General features: G+C 39.1%; 1 protein-coding gene across 3 annotated transcripts in view; it reads left to right on the forward strand.

The window, feature by feature from the left end:
- The window catches only part of ELP4 (elongator acetyltransferase complex subunit 4), a 2241348-nt gene that overhangs the window by 920877 nt on the left and 1297834 nt on the right, over window positions 1-22637 (forward strand). The window lies entirely within an intron of this gene.

Consider the following 22637-nt stretch of genomic DNA (forward strand, 5'->3'; position numbering starts at 1 on the left):
ATTTGGCATAGTGGTATGCTTCAATGGCCATTTTGCACAGGGACCTGGGTTCAATACTTGGCAGTGAAATGTATGGTGGTAACACAGCATTTTATTCTAGCAACTTTCCAACATTATACAAGCAATGTTTAAAATGTGTCCCTGTTTTATGGGCTTTTGTTCCCCCCCAAATAAATTTTGGCTTTGTCCAGATTTCTTGAGCTGCAAAGTTCAGAGATACAGCTGAGTGTCGAGTAGATTTTACAAGGAGCTGAAAGCTGCAGGGGAACAAACATTTAGTGCTGCTTATGCTGAGTCTGCTTACATTGTAAATAGCACAACAGGTAGTGTACTTGCTTTTGATGTAGGAGGCTGTAGGTTCTACTCCCACAGTAGGTAGATCCATTGCTGATACTGTACTCTGTTGTAAAGGGGATGGATGCTGCAGTCCTCTTTGGTGAAGCTACCTAGTAACTATGAACCTGTTTTCGGTTTGCCATCCATTCCCTATTACGATATTACTAGCATTATAATTTTTTTAATGCAACATAAGCAATTTATTCCTCAAGGGCAACAGGCACTTTATTTGTAGATGAAACAATGACATATAAAGTTGTTTGCTAGCAGTAACCTCTTCATTAGTTAACAGATTTCTTTAATGTGGAATTATTTAGATGGCTTTTACTTCTTCAGAGATCGTGCATATTTACTGATACTGGTGGACTGTTGAAGTCTGAGTAAACTTTTATGATGGAAATGTTCTGAATTGGGCAGTTTTGTCATTATTGGTGTATGCATTTTGCTTCATTGTTTTCTGGAAAAATGTTCAAAACAATACATTTAAAATGCCCTCTAACAACTGTACTGTATTGCATAAGGAATATCATTTAATACAGTCAGGAAGGTGTATCAAAGAGCATGTGTATGTTTCGTGTTCAAGGGTCCTATGATTTGAAAACAGCCCAAAATTAATCTTTAATCGGCCACTGGCAAAATGTATTTTCTTTGAATGTGGGTTTCAATGCAGTTTCAATGAATGTGAGTTTCAAGGGCAGAGAAGTTTTAATGCCAAGTCTGTTTTCATTGTGAGACTGCATTGCTTTGTTTAGCAGATATCTATTAGGGTTTATACTGTAAAATATAAAATAAAACGTTCAAATGAAATCCATATCATCGCAGAAGTAAAGCGGTATGCACATTACAGTTTTCATGGCAAATGGGGTGAAATAACCAAGGAATGGGACATTGGAATGGCTGCAGGGGAGACGCTCCATTCGACCATGATTTTATGAGGGGGGGAAGGGCAGCAAACTCAGACAGCCCCGGCTGAACTATACCTCTCAACTGTCCAGAATTTTGCAGAATGAATAGATTTTTGCTTCTTATTTTTGGTTTGTTCCTCATAAAATTTGTGGTTTTCTGCCAAATCCTTTAGGAATTAAGTCAGTAAATAATGATAGACATTGAGTTTCAGACGTCATAACCTTCAGAAAAATGCATGCTAAAGCAAGACCTGTTATTCTGTCAACTGTCTTAAGTTTATACAAGAGCAATTTTTAGTACTGTTTGCATGTTCCCCCAATATATTTGGCCTTGTCCAGATTTCCTGCATTAAGAGGTTGAGAGGTATGTGCAAATAAATCGCTTTATAGAATTAGGAATATCCAAACCTCTCAACTGTCCCCAATTTTGGCTCAAAATGTTGCTCTCCCCCTAATAATCCCTCTGCAAAATGGCAATTTTGGAAGAAAACGTGGAGGGTTTGCAATTATAAATAACTGTAATGATCAGAGTTATAGATTACTTTTATTTCAGAAATGCATGTAGATGATCTTATTTTGTCAGCTGCTCAAGTTAACAGGACTAATTTTAAAAAAAAGTGTGCCTTCTTTGACAGGTTCCCAGCTGTATTGTTTGGCAATTTTATATTTTTGCATAACATTTTTGGTCTGTTTTTCATAAAATTGTGGTTTTCTGGCAAATTAGTAGCAAATCATTAAAGACTGAAGTTAGAAAATAATGGCAGACATTTGAGTTTCAGATTTCATACCTTCAAAAATTCATACTAATGCAAGACCTACTACTATTCTATTATCTTTCTAAGTTTATAAGAGCAATATTTAAACATTGTCTTTATTTTTGGGCCTGTGTCCCACTTCTATGTATGGCTTTGTCCAGATTTCTTCCTCTGTGGTTGAGAGGTATGAGTGTCAGAGCCATCACTGTCAGCCAGAGACATTTCAAACTGTGACCTACTTGTTGCACCCCACTCCCCATTGTAGTGGCTCTGGATGCATCCAAGCAAGGCAAGGAGCAGTTATGCAGTGTAAGTGTGCAGAGTATTCCCCCATCCAAGATAGACCACAAGTACGACCGTGGCTTTTCATCTGTCCTTGATTTTGCAGAATGTTCTGGTTTTCTGTCATATTTTTATACTGTTGATTTATGTTTCTTATTATTCAGAAAATGCATGCTGTTGCAGTGCCCTGTTGCTCTGTATTAAAGTAGCATTGCTTTATTGACCATCAAGTAAGCTTGTTGGAGATTGTAAGATGCAAGTAAGCTTTAATAAGCATACTGTTAAAGAATTACCAACATTGAAAGCCTTTTGCCATGCAGAGAATATTTACATAACTAGATAACGTACAAGCCTTGGGTATTGAAATGCGTATGACAGTATTTGAAATAAAGGACAGGATTACAGTATTTTCAGAAGCTCATTACATTTGTTGGAGACTTGCAGTTATCTTTGCAGGCTTTACCTGTAAACTAAACAGAATGCCAATCTATCATGTGTGGTCCTTAACTTGTGCAGTAATCCTTTAAGAAATTTATCTTGAGCTTGTTTCTTGTTCGCTGTTCATTTTTTACTTTGATCATGTGTTCCCCATTAAACAAGTAGATAGTTGTTGTCAGACAGCAGGTCCTTTTTGGATAAGAAACATTTTTACAAGTGAGGGTATCACAGAGATTGCTACTTTCAGCATGTTACTTGGTAATTTTATAAAGCTGAATATAAATTATAATTAGAACTGCAGTGCAAGGAGAAGTGGTTTGAGCTGAGTGCTACTTGCTTTATTTTATACTCTATTTTGACTGGCATTCCAGTAATGTATTTAAAAAGCAATTTATTTTTTCATGCCTCACAACCTTTATGTTTCCATCTAGATATTAAGTAAGTTGTCATGTAGCCAATGCATTGAAATATTTTTTTCTTCTACACTTCATTTTGTCTTGATTGGACTCTCGTAATGACAGTTTGGCACCCAGGGCAGCGTATTTAATTAAAGTTCCATTTGTTGTGGTTTTGAGCATAGCTCCACCCCTTTCTAGTTGGTCACACCCCTTCCCATTGTCCCCACCCATTCAGCTGTCTCCTGCAGCCCCCCTATAATTTGAAGTCACCAGCCGCCACTGCATGGAGATACTCCAATCAGCTGTGTACCTAACATCTTCCTTGATGGAGGACTCTGGCAATGTCCCTTGGAAGGCCATCATGCCTACTGCTGATTGTATGTCTCACTGGGCCAAAATGTTATTTGAACTTACTTGAGAGGATGAGGATTTGTCGTCCTAGGAGTGTTGTCTGCTGATCAAGCAGGGGCAGGGCAGTTTGTCTGTGCTTACTGTGAAGAAGGTCTGTCCAGCTGCTGATGAACCAGATCTTAGGCACCCCCCCCCCAATCTCCAAAAATAAGAGCCTTTTTGAAACTCAGAGCTCTGCCACACAATGGCTGTCCCTTGACAGTGCCCCAGACCACAGCTTACAGCTCGGTCCAGAGAAGCCATCTGTTTCTGGCATCAGTCTTTTATAGAGAAGTAAAGAAAGAGACCTTACCAGAGAGACTAACTCTGAAGATTTTAGAGAGGAGGAGAGTACCTTAACTGTGCATCTCTGCTATCTTCTCCTTTAGCTTTTACTACAGATAGTGTGGACACCTTGTCCTCTGACTCGCCCGTAGAGAAGCTAACATTTGAGGATACTCTTTCTCTCATGAGAGAGCATTTCCAAAGACAGGCTGAGAGGGTCTTTGGTTCTCAGAAGGGAGTTTTACTACATTAAACTTTTTGCCATTCCTCCAGTTCAGGAAGGCTCTGGGTCCTTTTGAAACAAATTCCTTGGAGCCACACTCCTAAGCCCATGTCTGCAAGGAATCTTACCAGTTTTACAGGGTACAGTCTCCACATCAGTTCCTTTATAACATTCCTGTTGCAGACCCAGGCAGATGTCCTTGGAGTCTATTAACAGAACTGGACTGGCTCTAGGTCATAACACACACACTAAAGAACAGGAAGAGTGGACTCTTCAGCAGTCCTGGCTTCCTGTGTTATCAACTGCCAGACCCACATTCTGAAATTCCAAGTGCATATCTTGAGATAACTACTGGAATGATGCAGGGAAGAGAAGAATTGCTCCATGACAGCTGCCTTTGTTCAGCAAGCTAAGATACCCATTCAAGTACAGAAACTTGGCATTAAATGTGGGTATGATACAGTGGCTGCATCCTCTATGGCTGCTGCTGTTTTTGGATTAGTCTTTAGAAGTCAGTTTTGGCTGAGGATGCAGTCCCTGTCCTACGATATCATAGAGGATTATTCAGTCCTCATTTGGATAGAGGTTGTCTCATTGGTCCCCAGGCTTACAAGGTGTTTAAAAAGCTGCAGGACAAAGGTAAGACAAAGTAGACTGTAAAACATATGTTCCACCTCCCCTCCTTTACCTAAATACATCAGGAATTACCCATCCAAACAGGTTGCTTTCTGTTGAAGGTAAATAATAGGAAAACATCCCGGGGTAGAAAAGCTTTTCAGAAAATAAAGTGGCAGCAAGGACATAGGGAGGCAAGGGAGCCAACAAGGCTATTCTGCCCCAGGAAGTAACAGGCTACATGGGAGAAGACTGCAGTTGTACCTGAGAAATATGTGAGTTCAGCCACTCCAGCCCTTCAAGACCATAATTCCTACATTACATTATATAAAGAGGGAAGTTGGGTAGTTAATCTACCAAGTCAGTATCATTAAGGGTATAACATTAAGGCATATCACCTCACATTAGACCTTACCATGTATGTTTCGGAGCAGGTCAATGGGGGTCCCTATTAGATCCACAAAAAGGTTAAAGATCGGATGGTCTAGTGATCAAAAATGCCGTTCTTCAAAATAATTATTGTGGGGGGCTGTGCCCCCCCTGCTAATTATATATACCAACTCCGAGATCGCACTACAGTGAGGAAAGGGCAAATTTTACAATCTTCACTGTACTGTGATCTCACGATACAGATTCCGAAGAACGGCATTTTCGATTTCTAAACCGTTTGATCTTTAGCCTTTTTGTTGATCTAATACGGACCCATGTATGGGGACAGACCTTGGATCTGAGAATACAGGGTACCTGAAAGACGGAGGAATGTACGCTTCACATAAACACAAAGGGCATGCTTGCAGTTTGCTATGCTCTTGAGTCAGAGCACATTGGAGATATAACTTGAATGTAGTGATGGATAAAACCAGCATCATGTGGTGCATCAACAGAAAGGAAGATAACTATTCTTACGATCAACACATGCTGGTGATGCAGATCTACAAATTGGCACTGTTCTTCAGTCTCCAGTTATCAGCCATCTGCATAACTTTAGAAGACAACTTCATGGCTGATCAGTTGAGCAGGACCTAAGAAACTGGCAAAAAAAAAAAAAAAAAAACAATAATTAGAAAATATAAATCTAAACCAACCATAACTGAAATATTGAATATTGTATATGAGCTAAAGGAACTGGTGGTGGGAACTTTAGAAAAGAAAAGGAGCAAATTGTATAGAAAAAATGGAATTTGTGGGAACAATACATTCAAAATAATATTCACGAGGAAGAAATTTATGTAATGTTAGAGTAAATAAAAATGTTATGGTTTATTTTCTCTTCTATTACTGTATGTGTATGTCACTTTTTAAAAACCTCATGTTTAATAAAGGTGCTCAGAAAAAAAAAACTTCCACGAACAGATGCTCAACAGATGTCTTTCTGTCACTACTTATCAGATATGGTGTGCTAGAAACAGACCTTTTTGTTTCTGTGAACAACAATTAAAGAAATCCTGCTCCTGAACAAGTAATACAAAGTATAATAAAGCTTGAGCAGTGGGTCTGTACCTGTATTCTTTCGCTTCCATTGCTACCCAGTACAACACAAAGCAGAAAAATCTGTCCTGCTGGTGTCAAAGGAGAGACCTGCACCCTAATGAAGAGGATGTGCTCACAGTAATACAGTAGCTGTCTGGGCCACTTTCTCTGCTGGTTTAAAACATTTTACCATAAAGCCATTTCAGACTGCCTACCTTTGGATCCCTTCCTGATTTTTAAGACCACAGATCAAACAGTTCCTAAAGGGCATCCTACATGCCACTCCTCCGAGGCAGACTCTAGCTCCAGCTTATGACCTTGATTTTATGTTGGAAAAACTAACTGTAGCCTCTTCTGAGCAGGATGCATTGATGTATTATCAAATTTCTCTACTGGAAAACAGTTTTCATGTTAGCAATTCCTTTGGCTAGCAGAGTATCAGATTTGCAAGCCATCATTTGTAAAATAACTTTTTCTCACCTTTCACTAGAACGGGGTATCTTTCTGTTAGGAGAAAAAGTTTTAAAAACATACTGTTATTTGTCTTTTTCCTGTTCTTGCAAAGTGAACATGTTATTTGTTGGGATATGCCTATCAAAGATGGGCCTCATCTGTGAACAAATGCAGCATTGCTTATGAACCTGAATGATATCTGTTTTCTGCATTTCAGAATTAAGAGATTTGGTTATACCTTAGTAAAGCCTGGGATAAGGACGCACGGCCAAGTAAGAGTTAATTTACTGAGGCAGGCTGTGTGTCCTGGAAAATTTGAGCTACCGTTGTTGAATTGAACATTCTGTACTTCTTGAACATTCTGTACTAGCTGTGGTTTGAGGTAAATTGTGATAAACATGTTTATCCTATATGTTTTTCATAGCCAACTGACAACGGTCAGAAATGTAGCAAAAAGTTGTCTTGCTTGCAGTATAAAAGTTGATGTCAGTAAACAAGTTGATCAGATCAGTCCAGACCTTACATCTTGGCCAACATGTTGTGTAATCTGGTTAACAGTTAATAAAGGAAAATTCATCACCTGAGGCAGATGCGACTCGTTTGAATTTTTTCTTCTGACATTTTGGTCCTTTGGACCGGAAACCTCTACAAAGATACGGATCAGACCGACAGAGAGACCGAAAAACCTGTGCAGGTGAGGGTTTCTCATCTTAAGATTCCCTCAACTGAAAGCCCTCCGACTTATTTGTCGTTGAAAGGAGGCCAGCCACTCTCTGATCCCTATCTGAGGGACGGTTTCTGAACGAAAAGGGGAAACTGAGTCTCATCTGGTTCAGGTAGGATGAAAAATAAATTTCTTTTAATTTAATTTAATCTTGTCGACAAGGTTTTATTTTTAGTTAAGGATGGGTAGGATTACTTGTTAAGATTATTTTGTTAGGGTCACCCATTATAGTCCCATTTTATGATAAGCCCTGTAAAGTACAGTCCTAAATATCTAGGGAAAAAAAAAAGGGAAAGTAAAATAAGAAATCTAGGGGAAACATGGGTTCGAGTTGCTTCAAGTGTGAGAGTGATGCCTGTTTAAATGTTGATGCTAAGTATATGAAAGGTTTAAACAAAAATAATGTTACATTTTTGAAAAAGTGGAAGTCGAGATATGATTTTGATGGTATGCTGAATAAGAATGTCTGTGCAAAATTGGTTAGAGATTTGAAAAGAGATGTGGGAACTAGAACTAAAAAACAAAGACAGTTGGGATTTCCCCAAGCACAAAAATGGTTAGAAGAGGCAAATAAACGAGCTATAAAAGAAAAACAGTGCCAGGAAATAGAAAAATAAATCAAAAGGGATCACTGGTGCCAAGTGGAAAAGTAGCTTTATTTTTAGATAAGGAGGATGAGCATACAGTTTGTGCGGTACAAAGGCAGGCAACTGCCCCACCGTATGGGGAAATTACTGCTGCTGTACCGGCAGAACCTCCTCAATATCAGTCTGAAGATGTGGGATCTGTACAGCAGGGTGGGTTATTGGCTGCTCAAGGAAACGTTGTGACCCCTCCAATTTACCCGCAAATTCCCGTAGTACCCAAGGTTGCTTTGCAACAGGTAGACCAACCTACGCAGTTAAGGTCGGGACCAGCAGGGCAAGGACGTTGGGCCATTAAACTTTCTGACCACTCAGAAGCCCTTCCCTTAATACAAGTTGCAAACCCACAAGCAGGGGATGTTGGACAAGAGCCAACTATTTTAGTTTATCGTCCCTGGGCTAGAGAGGATATAAAACAAGCTACGGATGGTATTCCTCATCCCAAGGTTAATTTTCAAAAGTTTTCTGAGGACATAGTTGGTATGCGTTTAAGTTATCATCTAAATGGTTTAGAAGTAGAACAAGTAGTGCGACAAATCCTGAGTCCAGATTGGCACTTATTTTTTGGTACTTGGACATGTAAGGCAGATGACGGCACTACATTAAAGCATAATTCTGTGGTTTTAGACACGCGAGTCACTGATCTGTTGAAGAGAATTTCTGATAAATGGCGTCCAAGAGCAGATTGGACAGTAATAAATCAGTGCATCCAAAATGATGATGAATCTGCAGATCACTATACTGTAAGTTTGACAGAAGTGTTCAATAACCATTGTGGAATGATGATTCCGCAGGATCAGACTACTGATAGTCCGTATGAACAGCAATTGAAAAACGCTTTTCTTAAAGGTTGTAAGGCTCCGATAAATAGTTTTATAGCTAAGCACATGGTTGATCACAGAACATGTAGACTTCAACCTTTGTTTGAATATGCACGGCATGCTGAGTGACATTTCAATTTAAAAAAGAAAAAGAAAGTACAAGTGTTAGCAGTAGGGGATGATGGTGGTATATTTTTGGTACAAGACCAAAGGGGGCAAGGGCACCATGGTGGCGTACAAAGACGTGGAGGCCCGAAATGGGACACGTCAAATAAACCGGGTGGACATTCAGAGGAATATGAGGGGAGGTTAAAATGTGGAGAATGTTTTAAATGCAGTAGATGTGGGCACTTTGCTGCCGACTGCGAAGAGTGGCAACATCCCCCTTAGCTTACGAACAAGGGCTCCGCATGACTATATGATAGTAAAGGAAGGCGCCAAATTCATTATTGTGATTATTGTAGAGAAGAAGAAAGCGAGAATGATTGTGATGATGATGAGGCAGACACTCTCTGCGATGAATGTCAGGAAATTAAGGAAGGGCGGGATTGTGACTGTGAAGTCATAAACCTGGCACATTTGGGTATTGCTATGCTTCTAGATCAAAAACCCATGATCGAGTTTTTGGTTGAGGGACAGAAAGTGGAGTTTTTATGTGATTCATGTGCATCGCGTACACTTTTGGGTCCAGCAGTTCTACCCCTGAACTGCGAAACAGATGAGTTTGTCCTTGTGAAAGCGGCAAACGGGAAAATCTATAAGGAACCACTGTCTCATCCTCTATTGTTCACAGATCCGCAAACAAACCAAACTGTTAGGTGTAGGGTAATTATATCAAAAGTTTGTCCAGTTAATTTGCTGGGAAGAGATTTGATGCATTTGTTTGGAATAGCGGCAATTCCCACACCAAAAGGCATTGAGGCGAAAAGGTTAGCGGATGGCTTGGTGGTACAAGGAGTACAAGACTTGTTTTACTGGTATAGCCAAGACTTGATTTCAAATGGGCCAGGGAGGGTTGATGCAGATTTGATCAACCTAGCTTTAAGTAAATCTAGGAGCGGGTCACCGCAGGTTGCGGTGCACTTACATTGTCCGGATAAAGAATTTGAAAAATAATTCTTTAGGCACAAATGTGCAAGGATAATTTTGAATGATATGTTTTGGGATAAGCAAGGTAATACAGTAGTAACCTGTACTTTGACCAAGGAAATGAGTTCTTTATATCGCTCAGGTTATAGCCCACATATTTCAATTACTAAAGTGGTGGGGACACATTGGGTAGATTCGGCGAAAAAGGTAACAAATTGGGGCACAATGTCCGAAAGTCAGTTGAAGGGTCAACAGATCCAGGTACAAAGATTAAATTGGGTGACTTGGGCACAACCAAGTGTGCACCTCAGGGATGACAAAACAGAAATGGCATGACAAATCCTCCTAACTTAAGAGGAAGATAGTGCGTTAAGTGCCTTACCTGTAGATTTATGGTCAAAAGGTAAAGGGGGATGTAGGACTGATGAAAACAGCAGGTGAAGTTTGTATAACTCCAAAGTCAGGTTTTAGACCTCGTAAGCACCAATACCCACTAAGTAAACAAGCAGAGGAAGGAATTAAGCCAGTCATTGAGCAGCTGAAACAGGTAGGAATTCTTGTTGAATGCCGAGATTCGCCCTGCAATACTACGTTGTTTCCTGTAAAGAAACCGGATGGGTCATGGAGGTTGGTTCAGGATTTACAAGCAGTTAATTCGGCTGTGATCCCAAGAGCACTGGTGGTCCCTGACCCCTATACATTACTTAATGATTTATTACCTCAGCACAGATATTTTTCTGTCATAGATATAAGCAATGCCTTTTTCTCCATACCACTACATAAGGAGAGTAGATTTTGGTTTGCATTCACTTATCAAGGTAAAAGATCCACCTACACCAGATTGCCACAGGGCTATTGTGAGAGTCCGACAATATTTGCACAAGAAATGGCTGCGAATTTAGCTCAATTTGTTCCCTCAGAGGGAAGCCAGGTTCTGTTGTATGTAGATGATATTTTGTTGGCCTCACCCACGCAGGAAAGTTGTAGAAAGGATACCCTTGCCCTTAGTTTTTTAGCTGAGCAAGGACATAAGGTAAATAAAGAAAAGTTACAATTGTGGAAAGCACAAGTAAAATACTTGGGTTATTTAATTTCGCAGGCAGGTAGACAATTGGAGAACAAAAGAAAACAAGCAATTCTTGAGGCACCTATGTCTACGACTAAGCGGGAGATGATGTCCTTATTAGGTGTGACTAATTTTTGTAGAAGTTGGATTTCTAACTATGCTGAGGAAGTAGGGCCATTGACCGCACTGATCTATGATACTCCCATGGCGGCAAAGAATAACATACAGTGGACAAATAAGGCAATACAAGCATTTATTAGAATTAAGCAATTGATAGCAGGATCCTCTGTTTTGGGTTTTCCGAACTATTCTAAGCCGTTTGTACAAATGGTTGATTGTAAAGGAGGATATATGACTTCGGTTCTGGTACAAGTACATGGGGATAAACAGAGGCTGATAGCTTTCTACTCCTCCAGATTAGATCCTGTTACAAGGGCATTGCCACATTGTGTTCAAGCTGTAGTGGCGGCCGCCATGGCAGTACAAGCCTCAGCATCATTAGTTTTGTTTCACCCATTACAATTGCGGGTTCCACATTCAGTAGCTACTATACTTTTGCAAGATAACATAACCTTTTTATCTCCTAGTCGACATTTGTTGTGTATGACAGTGCTGCTGACACAGCCTCATATGACCATAGAAAGATGTACTACTGTTAATCCGGTGACACTTTTTCCGACTCCAGAAGAAGGTACTCCACACTTTTGTTTAGAGCGCATTCATGACAAAGTACTTCCCCGACCAGATTTAATGGATGTTCCATTGATAGATTCTGATCTCGTTTTGTTTGTAGACGGATCAGCAAAGAAAGACACTGTAGGAAAAACACTAGTAGGGTATGCTGTCACCACAGAAACTGAAGTTTTGGAGGTAAAAGGATTGTCAAACATTTATTCTGCGTAGGCAGCTGAGTTGGTGGCTTTGACTCGAGCTTGTACCTTAGGGGTGGGTAAAAAAGTGACAGTTTATACAGATAGTCAATATGCTTTCTCTCAACTATGGAAGAATAGGGGAATGGTTACTGCGACAGGCAAACCAATAAATCACAGAGATTTAATTTTACAGTTGTTACATGCAGTGCAACTACCACTTCAGATAGCGATATGTAAATGTTCTGCACATACCAACAGAAAAGATCCTGTCTCCAGGGGAAATGCCCTTGCTGATATGGCTGCAAAAAAGGCAGCTCAAGAAAATGATTTGCTATTACATGATAATGATTTGGAGCCCGGACACCTCTTAGACTTAGAGACACTAAAAGTTATGCAAACATTGATGACACAGAAGGAAAAATGTCGTTGGATAAAATATGGTATCACTCAACAGAGTGGGTTGTATAGGGCATCAGATGGCAAAATGGTATTACCCTCAAACCTTTTTAGATATGCGGCATTGGTTAGCCATGGACCTGCCCATGTAGGAGTACAGATGATGATTCAAATAGTGTCTAAGGTGTTTTGGTGTAAAGGGTTTTCATCTTATGCAAAGCAATTCTGTTTATCTTGTGTATTATGTGCAAAGTATCATGCTCAGGGGGGGAGTTAAGAAGTCTCAGCAGGCATTCCCTACCCCTCCGTATCCATTCCACACACACTGTATGGACTTTATTGAATTTACACCCTGAGAGGGAAAAAGGTTCTGTTTAGTCATTACTGATGCTTTTTCTAAATGGGTAGAAGCTTTTCCAGTGAAGCATCCGAATGCACAAACAGTAGCAAAGCTTTTGACTACAGAAATAATTCCCCGATTTGGCCTACCAAAACACATTTACAGTGATAATGGCTCTCATTTTGTTAATCAGATTGTTCAGAAATTGGGTCAAATGTTTCAAATTGATCTCAAAAACCATTGTGCTTACCATCCCCAATCAGCTGGACTGGTGGAAAGACACAACGGTGTCTTGAAGAGTAAGCTCCGCAAACTAATGGCAGAAACACATAGGTCATGGACTGCATGCCTTCCGTTGGCACTCCTGTACATGCAAATCTCACCTTCCTACAAAGGACTTACACCATTTGAACTTTTGTTTGGGAGACCATATTACGTCCCGCAGTGGCAAGGATTGTTGCCAGCGGAACGTGAGGGGGGGTGAGGATCTAGCGGATTATATGAAGAAGCTGCTAAATGTCAAATCTCTTGTAACCAATGACTCCTTTGCAGATTCCAGAAATGAAACCTTGTTAAGCGTGGCACCCGGGGACTGGGTGTGGATCCGAATTGTGAAGAGAAAAAATTGGTCATCTCCCAGGTGGGAAGGCCCATACCAAATACTTATCTCGACACCTACGGCTGCAAAGATCGCTGAGAGGACTTCGTGGATTCATATCACCCACTGTAAAAAAACTCAAGGCTCTCCCTTCTGCCATTGATATTGGTCAAACTCCACCGGACCTCTGAGCGCAAAGTCTGGCTACCAAGGGGAATTAGCCCAATAAGGGTTAGTTCGTCTCAAACCCAGTGAAGAAACCAATGGCGCGAGGTAGTCCTTAGGGAGGATGGCCATGTTCAACTGGTACTTGAACTGTCACATGATGATGATTTTGGTGGCGAAAGTAAATATGTCCATACGAGAAGGAACAGTTGCAAGAGAAAAAGGAATGGTGGTGCTGCAAGCGCAAACAGGTGTTACTACTGTGTTTAAGGTGAAACTTTGTGGAGGAATTTTGGACTGTTCTAAATGGAACAATAATAATTTCTTGACTCGTGCAAAATACTTGTGCAATAGAGACTGTACGTCCTGGTCAAATGTTTGGTGGTCAACAGATGTGAATGGATGGGAAACAAGTGGTGCAGTGACACCAGAGAAAGATAAAAGCAGGCAACAAAGAATAAAAATTGCGCATTCCCAAGGTACCGGAGTAGTTACTATAACCATTGTGTCACCACAAGAAAGTGATTCAGGAGTTTATGGAATCGGAGTGTCTCTTCCAACTAGAACTGATCCTTTGGGGACCCTCCAGCTTAAAGTACAAAGCCTTAAGAATGCTACAGATAAAGCAGATTTTGCCTTCACAAAAGAAGAACAATTGTTACTCGAGACGGGATTCGTACACCATAATGAATGGTTATCTTGGGTTAGATATAGTACCCGAGAAGCACATCGTGAGAACTGTATTTCTTGTGCTGAAGGTAAACAGCAATTAGCAACAGTTCCATTGATGCAAGATGAAGGTAACCTAACGTGTCTGTTGAAATTATTCTTCAACAAAACTGAAGATAAATGCAAAGATGAAACTCAGCGTTTTCCGGTCATAAGCAAAGTTGAGAAACCGCCTGCAGCGATTTCCTATCCAGGTTCGTATATGTGCATTTCCAGAGATGGCACAGGGAAAAATTATAGCAATATGGGACAGAACTATTGCAATGTTACTGTGAATGGCAATGGAAATCCATTTCTGGAGAACCAAACTCATAGTTTAGCAGATGTATGGTGGTTATGTGGAGACAACAAACTCAGATCAAGGCTTACGATTCCCTGGAAGGGAACTTGTGCACTTGTAAAGTTAATTCTGCCATTCTACATTTTTCCAGTTCCAGCAAGCAATTTCATAAGAGAACTTGAAATAAAGCTGAAGTGGTTGAGTAGGAGAAAAAGAGAGGCACAAAGCAATCTTTCGATAACGGTGTCTACATCGATAGCATTGGCGTACCAAGAGGCATACCTGATGAATACAAAGCAATAAACCAAATAGCAGCTGGTTTTACATCCATCTTTGTCTGGATTCAACCTAATAAGAATGTGGACTGGATCAACTACATTTACAGCAAAGTTTTGTGAACTATACCAAAGATGCATTGAAAGGAATTGCTGAACAACTGGAGGCCACTTCGCAGGTGGCATGGCAGAATCGAATTGCGTTGGATATGCTCCTGGCCAAAGACGGAGGAGTTTGCAAGATGTTTGGGACTTTCTGTTGTACATATATTCCAAACAACACTGCGCCTGATGGAAGTATCACTCGAGCTTTGAAAGGTTTGGAGATGTTATCCGAAGAATTGGCAGAGAACTGTGGGGTAAATAATCCCTTTACAGATTTTCTACAAGCGTGGTTTGGAAAATGGAGTCATCTCATCAGCAGTTTCCTGGTGTCCGTTGGAGTCGCTGCGGCTATCGTGGTGGTATGTGGTTGTTGTTGTATACCCTGTATCAGAGGTCTTCTACAAAGACTGGTTGATACTGCTGTTACGAAGATGATGTACCAGCAATTGCAACAGACTGGTGAAAGTGAATACATGAAAATGTGACTATTAGCAAATGTTTTTGAAGTTTAAAAATTTGTCTTGCCAATGAAGTAATGTATGCAAAGAAAAACTTAGTTTTTACCATATATTGCTGAAATAAAAGACAAATAAAAGTGTTTTCAGGGGGGAAATGTGAAGAGAAAAAGTTTTAAAAACATACTGTTATTTGTCTTTTTCCTGTTCTTGCAAAGTGAACATGTTATTTGTTGGGATATATCAAAGATGGGCCTCATCTGTGAACAAATGCAGCATTGCTTATGAACCTGAATGATATCTGTTTTCTACATTTCAGAATAAAGAGATTTGGTTATACCTTAGTAAAGCCTGGGATAAGGATGCACGGCTGAGTAAGAGTTAATTTACTGAGGCAGGCTGTGTGTCCTGGAAAATTTGAGCTACCGTTGTTGAATTGAACATTCTGCACTTCTTGAACATTCTGTACTAGCTGTGGTTTGAGGTAAATTGCGATAAACATGTTTATCCTATATGTTATTCATAGCCAACTGTCAGAAATGCAACAAAAAGTTGTTTTGCTTGCAGTATAAAAGTTGATGTCAGTAAACAAGTTGATCAGATCAGTCCAGACCGGAGATCTTGGCCAACATGTTGTGTAATCTGGTTAACAGTTACTAAAGGAAAATTCATCACCTGAGGCAGATGCGACTCATTTGATTTTTTTCTTCTGACACTTTCAGTCTAATAATTTTTAAGAAAAATGATCACTGAGTTTGCACTCAGCCAAGCCATCATGTTGCCACTGTTTTCCCCTTCTCCCAGAATAAGGGAATGAGTATTGATCCAACAGCCTATTTTGAAGTGGATAGCTTATTGCATTTATTTCTGCCATAAAACCATGAAAAGACTGTACATGACAGTCAAGTCTTATTCCACCAGTCCTACAGCCACTACCACCACCACAGCTTTCCTAAATGGGTTTAATGCACAAGACATCCTGAAGGTAGCTACGTGATCTTTCATCCATACCTTTTTGTAATTATTACTGAACTTCATCTATAGGGTTTGGACAGGGTTTTCCACTGCCATCCTAAAAGGCACGCTGCCTTCCTCCACTTGAAATCTCCACCAATCCCTTGCCTACGTACACTGTCAGCTTCGTTAGCCTTCCCTAATGTAGTTAATGCAACATTGAACCCCATTGTACAGTTTTGTAGTCAACTTCCCATAATGGTGAATGTTGGAGCATGGTCATTGGTGCAGTCCAGCTGTCCCCTTTTAATCTGTGATATAGTGGAGATATACTATTCCTCCTTTTACTCCTTTATCCTAACTGTTTCACACTGCCCTCTGCATCTGTTATTGTTCAGGTGCCATTGGAGGATGACAGCATTTTAAGAAGCTAATCAACCTGGGTCTTCCTGGGATCACAGGATTCTTCGGTTATGCATTAACAACCTCTGCAGTTGAAGGGCAAGAACGAACTGAAGGTGGTTAGCCATCTCCATGCCCACAGTATGAAGGCTGGCTAAAGTAAAGGTGAGGTGGGACAGCTTGGTGTGAGGGGTGTTTGGGTGTGAAAGTTTGGCTATTCAAGACCTACACCTGTGGCTGAGCTGTCTAATGTAAGAACTGCAGCAGTGACTGCATTCAAACATCCACAGTTATGGTAAGCTGACTGCACAACTGTACTTTTCTTACATATATGTTCCTGTAATACTTTAGTAATCTTCTAATTAGTTAAACTTTAAGCTTATTTACATGATATACTTTATCAACTAAAACTGCACAGTGTATGATTTGTTCTATTTTAGGCTGACATAGGTGGCATGCATATATTTTACTGAAACTGCTTATGTGCGAAAAAAAAACAGAGATCCTTTAGAGGTATTGGAGATATTTCAGAAATTTTATGAAACTTTGTAAAAAGTGAAGAAATATGGAAATATTTATGCAAGACTTAAGTATTCCAAGTTTAGAGGTATATGAGGCTCAAAAGTCAAGATAGGAGGAGATGAGATTAAAACAGTGAAGTATAATCAGTCTTCAGGAGCAGATAGTATTTCTGTGGAAGTTTGGAAGCTATGAGGGATAAAGATCTGAAAGGTTTTGTTTAACTGTATTTTAAACGGAGGCATAAAGATGTTGAAGACCCATCAGACCCAACTTCATATAGCTAGACCCGTTTCAATTTTAAACCATAGTTATAAAGTGTTTGTGTATACTGGCTAACAGAATGGCAATAGTTTTGCCAAAATTTATAGATATGGATCAGTGTGTTTTTTGTGGAGGGGAGGTAAACATTTCATAATATTAACAGGACAGTGATGAAAATGCTGCTACTGTTTGTGGGGCTTGACGAAGAATAAAAAACATCTGACAAAGTAAGCTGGGATTTTGAGTACAGCAATGGAAACGTTTGCATTCCCTGATAAAAAAAAAATAAGTTTAATTAGGAAGATATATGAAGACTTGAAGGCAAGAAGTAAAGTGGAAGGTTCCTCTCTGTTAACGTTGCATCTGAACACAGCAACCAGGCAAGAGGTGTCCTCTTTTCCCATTAATTGCTTTGTTTAGAACCATTGACAAAGAAATTAAGGGACTCCAATTCAAGGATGTAATTGGTATGGCAATCAGTAAAAGTTGGCTTTATTTGCAGATGATATTTTTTACTTGATAAATCCAGAAAAGGACATTTCAGTGTTGTGGAACCTTTTTTAATCCGTTTCAAGTCTTTTCAGGATATAAAATTAATGAAGATCAAACAAAGGCTGTAACCGTAAATTATGTACCCACAGATGAACTGGTTCAGCAATACCCATATTTATGGGGACACGATAAGATGAAGTATTTAGGAGTATGGATTAAAAATGCATTCTGTTGTGGCAGCTAAGGACAAGAGGGAAGAGATACTAAGCAAAGGATAATACAAAGACTAAAAAACTGAACCTCTTGTTAATGGATATGGATAGTAAGATACAAGCACTGGAAATGTTTTTAGTCCCTTTAGTTTTGCAAACAGATCAGGCATATTTTAATCAACCAGAGTAGAAGTCGTGGACAATAACTAATCAAGAGTTGGAGGAATTTATCTGGGAGGGGAAGAGTGCAAGAGTTACGTGGGGATAAGTTGATCCTTCTAATAGAAAAATTGATTAGAATGACCTGATTTGAAGGGATATTGTAGAGCTACACAGTTAAGGCTGGTATACATAACACAAGAAGAAGGTTATAATTCAGAGCAGAAAAGAATGATGAAGCAAGGGGAAATTCAGCAAACAAGGAGAGTGTGGATTGTTTGATACAAATCCTTATGGAAAATAATAGCCATACAAAATATTGTTTTCAGAAAGTAGCAGAAAGTATTCTAAGAACTAAGCCAACATGAAAATGGTGAAATGAGATTTTGCTGATAGGATGACTTGTAAGTAGGAGTACAGGGACTATGCAAGAGGTGCTTGGAATTTACTGGAGAAAACTGGCAAATGAACCCTAGGTTTTGGGAGCAAATAACCAGAGTGGGAGAGGTAATAGAATGGATGAGGCCTAGAAGACATTTGGACTGCAGGCTCAAGACTGCCTTCCCTACTAGGGATTGATATCTGAGTATAGGCAAAAGAGAAAGGGATATGGGAATCCTAAGTGAAAGGCCAGCGCTGGTAGAGTTTTTAGTTGAATCTAGAACAGTAGGTGCTGTTAAAAATGGATAATTAGTAGAGCATATAATATATTGCACAGTAACTATAAGAATCAATCGGAGGTTAGAAAAGATTAGGACTATAGATTGCATAAGCAATTTACAAAAGAACAATGAGAGGCTGTATGTATGGCTCTTGAGTATGCAACAAAGTCCAGAAGGTTTAGGATTTTTGCTTGAAAGTGTTTGGATAGGTATTTTTATACCCCAAGCAGACCTCAAAGAATTTTTACCCATGTAGATGGTAAGTGTTGGAGGTGTGATGGGGAAGAAATAGGTAACTGGAAAGCTATATTTTGGGAGTGTAATGAGTTGGTTGATTTTAAAAATTCTGGGGGTTTTCTATTTCTTAAATACTGACTTCAAAACAACAATTGCTGAATGCATGGATGTCATTGTGTATACACAACAAGTTGGTGTTAACCTTACAGTGACAAGCATCATCATCTTAAACATGATACAAAAGAATTGATTTAAACAATTGGCACAGCAACATACATTTTTTCTGAGGGTTCTAACCCAAGGGTTATTTAAGAGACATATGTACAAGCATATTGGTTTAGTATAATTAACACAGGTCATCCAAATTCATTTGGGTAAAACCATAATAAGAATTTTTATTGAATTTTTATTTTATTTTTTACATTAAAATACAGATCAAACAGGGCAATACTGTTATTAAGTCTGACCAGGTGTAACATTGGTGAAAAGAATATTAACATTCTAATTTCGGTCTCTGGGTTTCATTATGCTTTGAGTGAATAAGGGCCCACTTCACAACTTACCAACAAATAAGCTAACCCTAGCATACAGCGTAATATGTTAATGTGGCTTTTTACAAAAAACTCCAGGTTATACCCTTACGGTGGCACAACAAATAAGTATATCTGGGAATACTGATTCTTTTTTGGTTCCACTTATTGTAAGGGCATTATTAAAGATAAAACATCTTTTGAAGTGTGATTGAACATCCTTACTGTGGCTATTAATAAAGGATATCATATTTAACAGCCTTTTTGCGAATAATTCCACCTATTGTAAGGAAATTAAAATAAAATAAGCCATTTATAGCCTTATATTGTGGACCTTTTGGGCACACTCATGCATATATTGTGACTCTCTGACCCATTATTATTGAATATTGGTACAAAGTTTGTATGACATATTCTGGTCGGGCTAACTAACAGTACGCCTAAATGAGTTTGTTACAAAAATATTAATATCAATAATTTTGGTTTTTCAACACATATTGGATATTTTTTGGAAATAAACAAGAGGATATTTTATATCCCGATCCCAATTATGGATTTAAACAATATCCTTAAAGGCCTTTCGGCAGATAAGGATAACCTAGAAGTTTTTGGACTCAATACAGGCCAGGTCTCCATGACTGATACTACAATTAATCTTAAAGAAAAATGTGGGAGTATTTTTTCAAAGTTACATAGACAAATGAAAGCCCTCAGAACAAATATATGGCATTTAAAGCTTTTCAAAGCATACAAAATTAAAGATATAACACCAAGAGGACTTTGTATTAAGTTGCAACCCCTATTTGCTAATATTGACAATGAATTAAGGCAGGATTGGGCTACTGCCCAACATCAGGCATCCATGTTGTTTGTTGAAAGTCTTTCTAAATACTATGAAAGAAATATTGAAACCCTAACTACAGAATTACAAATAACTTTTTCCGGCACTGATTATTATCAGGACCACTTATCCCAACTAGTTAAGGAATTAAACAACATAGAAGCAGATCTTAAGAAAAGAAAAATGCATAAATTCAACAGAGATTTAGGGGATTATGAAAAAGGAAAACCCTTTGTTACTTCAAAGAATGTGAGGTTCAGTGAGAGCACACATAAACCACCCAGGGGCAGGAAAAGACCCAGACCTATTCTAAAAAAACATGACAGTAGAACCAATTTCACTTCTGATGATGATTTTTCATCTACTACAGAAAGTGATGTTTCCTCCAACCAGGCGTCCCCAGTTGCCAAAAGAAAGCAATCCATCCCTTTAGGGTCAACAAATGCAGGGCAGGGAGGAAGCACAAGCGCAGAATTGGGTACAACCAATCTCCAAACACTTTTGAAACAAATAACAACACAATAAACAATGTACTTAATATTTCATCTGTGGTACTTACAGAAATTCAATACAAGGTGTTAAATAAAGGCCTCAATTTTGTACCCACAACACTGGTGTCTGAACATTTATTAATGGATGATATTAATAACTTTTGCAGAACACTTAATCTAAAGTTATTTTTTTCAGATGAAACTAACTCTCAAAGATCTATTGGGTTCAGGTTTGGAAAATTTACATTTGTACCACCAATGGACAAACACGTGTCTATATTCAAGGAGTGTGTTATGAAGGATTTACATTTTTCCAAAGAAAATGATAGTTGTCGTAATAATCTTAACCAACAAGAACGTGAAGCACTTAAGCAATTACAACAAAACAGAAGTATCGTGATCACATCTGCAGATAAAGGGGGAGGTATTGTGGTTATGGACCACTTAAAATATAAGGCAGAGGCACTGAAACAGTTATCCCAAACCCAGTTTTATCTAAAGATGGTAGTGGATCCAACCCCCAATTTTAAAACAGATATGGATTCATTTATAGATCTAGCTGTGGAGGAAGATATCATTACCCCTCAAGTGGCCAACCAACTGAAGGTTTCAGAACCAATGCCACAGTACCTCTACTTAATACCCAAGACACACAAAGACCTAATGAATCCACCAGGTAGACCCATAGTATCAGGTCGTGGATCTTTGACTGAACCTTTATCTGCTTTTCTGACTGAATATTTAAAACTATTATTGCCAATGGTTAGATCACGTATCCAAGATACAACACAATTTTTGAACATTATTGAAGATTCGCAACTTGATGAGGACTGGTTGTTATGTACATTAGATGTAACATCCTTGTATACAAGTATCCCACATCAAGCTGGCATTTTGGCAGTTACATATTGGTTACAACAATCAAATCTATACTCAACAGGATTTAACAATTTTTTGATCAAGTTAACTGAATTTGTATTGCAGAAAAACATCTTTTATTTTGAAGGTAACCCCTATTGGCAAATGAAAGGAACAGCTACGGGGGCATCTTTTGCCCCAATTTATGCAGATTTATTTATGGGGTATTATGAACTAACCTTCATATATGATGCTCAGCGAAATATTTATATGGAATACATGGATATATGGCGTAGGTATTTGGACGACTGCTGGTTGGTGTGGCGGGGAAGTAAGGAGGAACTATCCAAATTTGTGGATTATCTCAACAACAATCCATTTGACATACAATTCACGGTCAATATTGGATATAATGAGATGGTGTTTTTGGATGTGGCTATCAAAAGATTACCAGATCACACATTAGCAACAACAATACATAGAAAATTCCCACAATATAACACCATTCTCCATGCCACCAGCTCTCACCCCCGCCACATTATCAACAACATTCCCAAGTCACAATATCTGCGCCTGAAAAGGATCTGTTCAACGGCAGCAGAATATTCCAGTCAAACACAAGAATTAACAACCAGATCTGTGGATAGAGGATATAATTCCAACCATTTAAACAAGACTGTCAAAGAGTTACAAACCAAGGGCAGATCCGATCTTCTTATATATAACAAATCACAGGAAGTTACCAAGCAAGGTAGGCAACCTATCAGCTAGTTACCACGTATGGTAACAACACCTCCTGGTTCAGACAAATTGTTAACAAACATTGGGATATATTACAGTCGAATCCATTTCTTAATGATATTCTTCCCGAAACCTGCGCTTTTTCTTACCGCAGGGGACGTACCAT

This window comes from Protopterus annectens, chromosome 17.part0 (genome assembly GCF_019279795.1).
Source record: "Protopterus annectens isolate FY-2018-M chromosome 17.part0, PAN1.0, whole genome shotgun sequence".
In the NCBI taxonomy this organism is placed as follows: Eukaryota; Metazoa; Chordata; order Ceratodontiformes; family Protopteridae; genus Protopterus; species Protopterus annectens.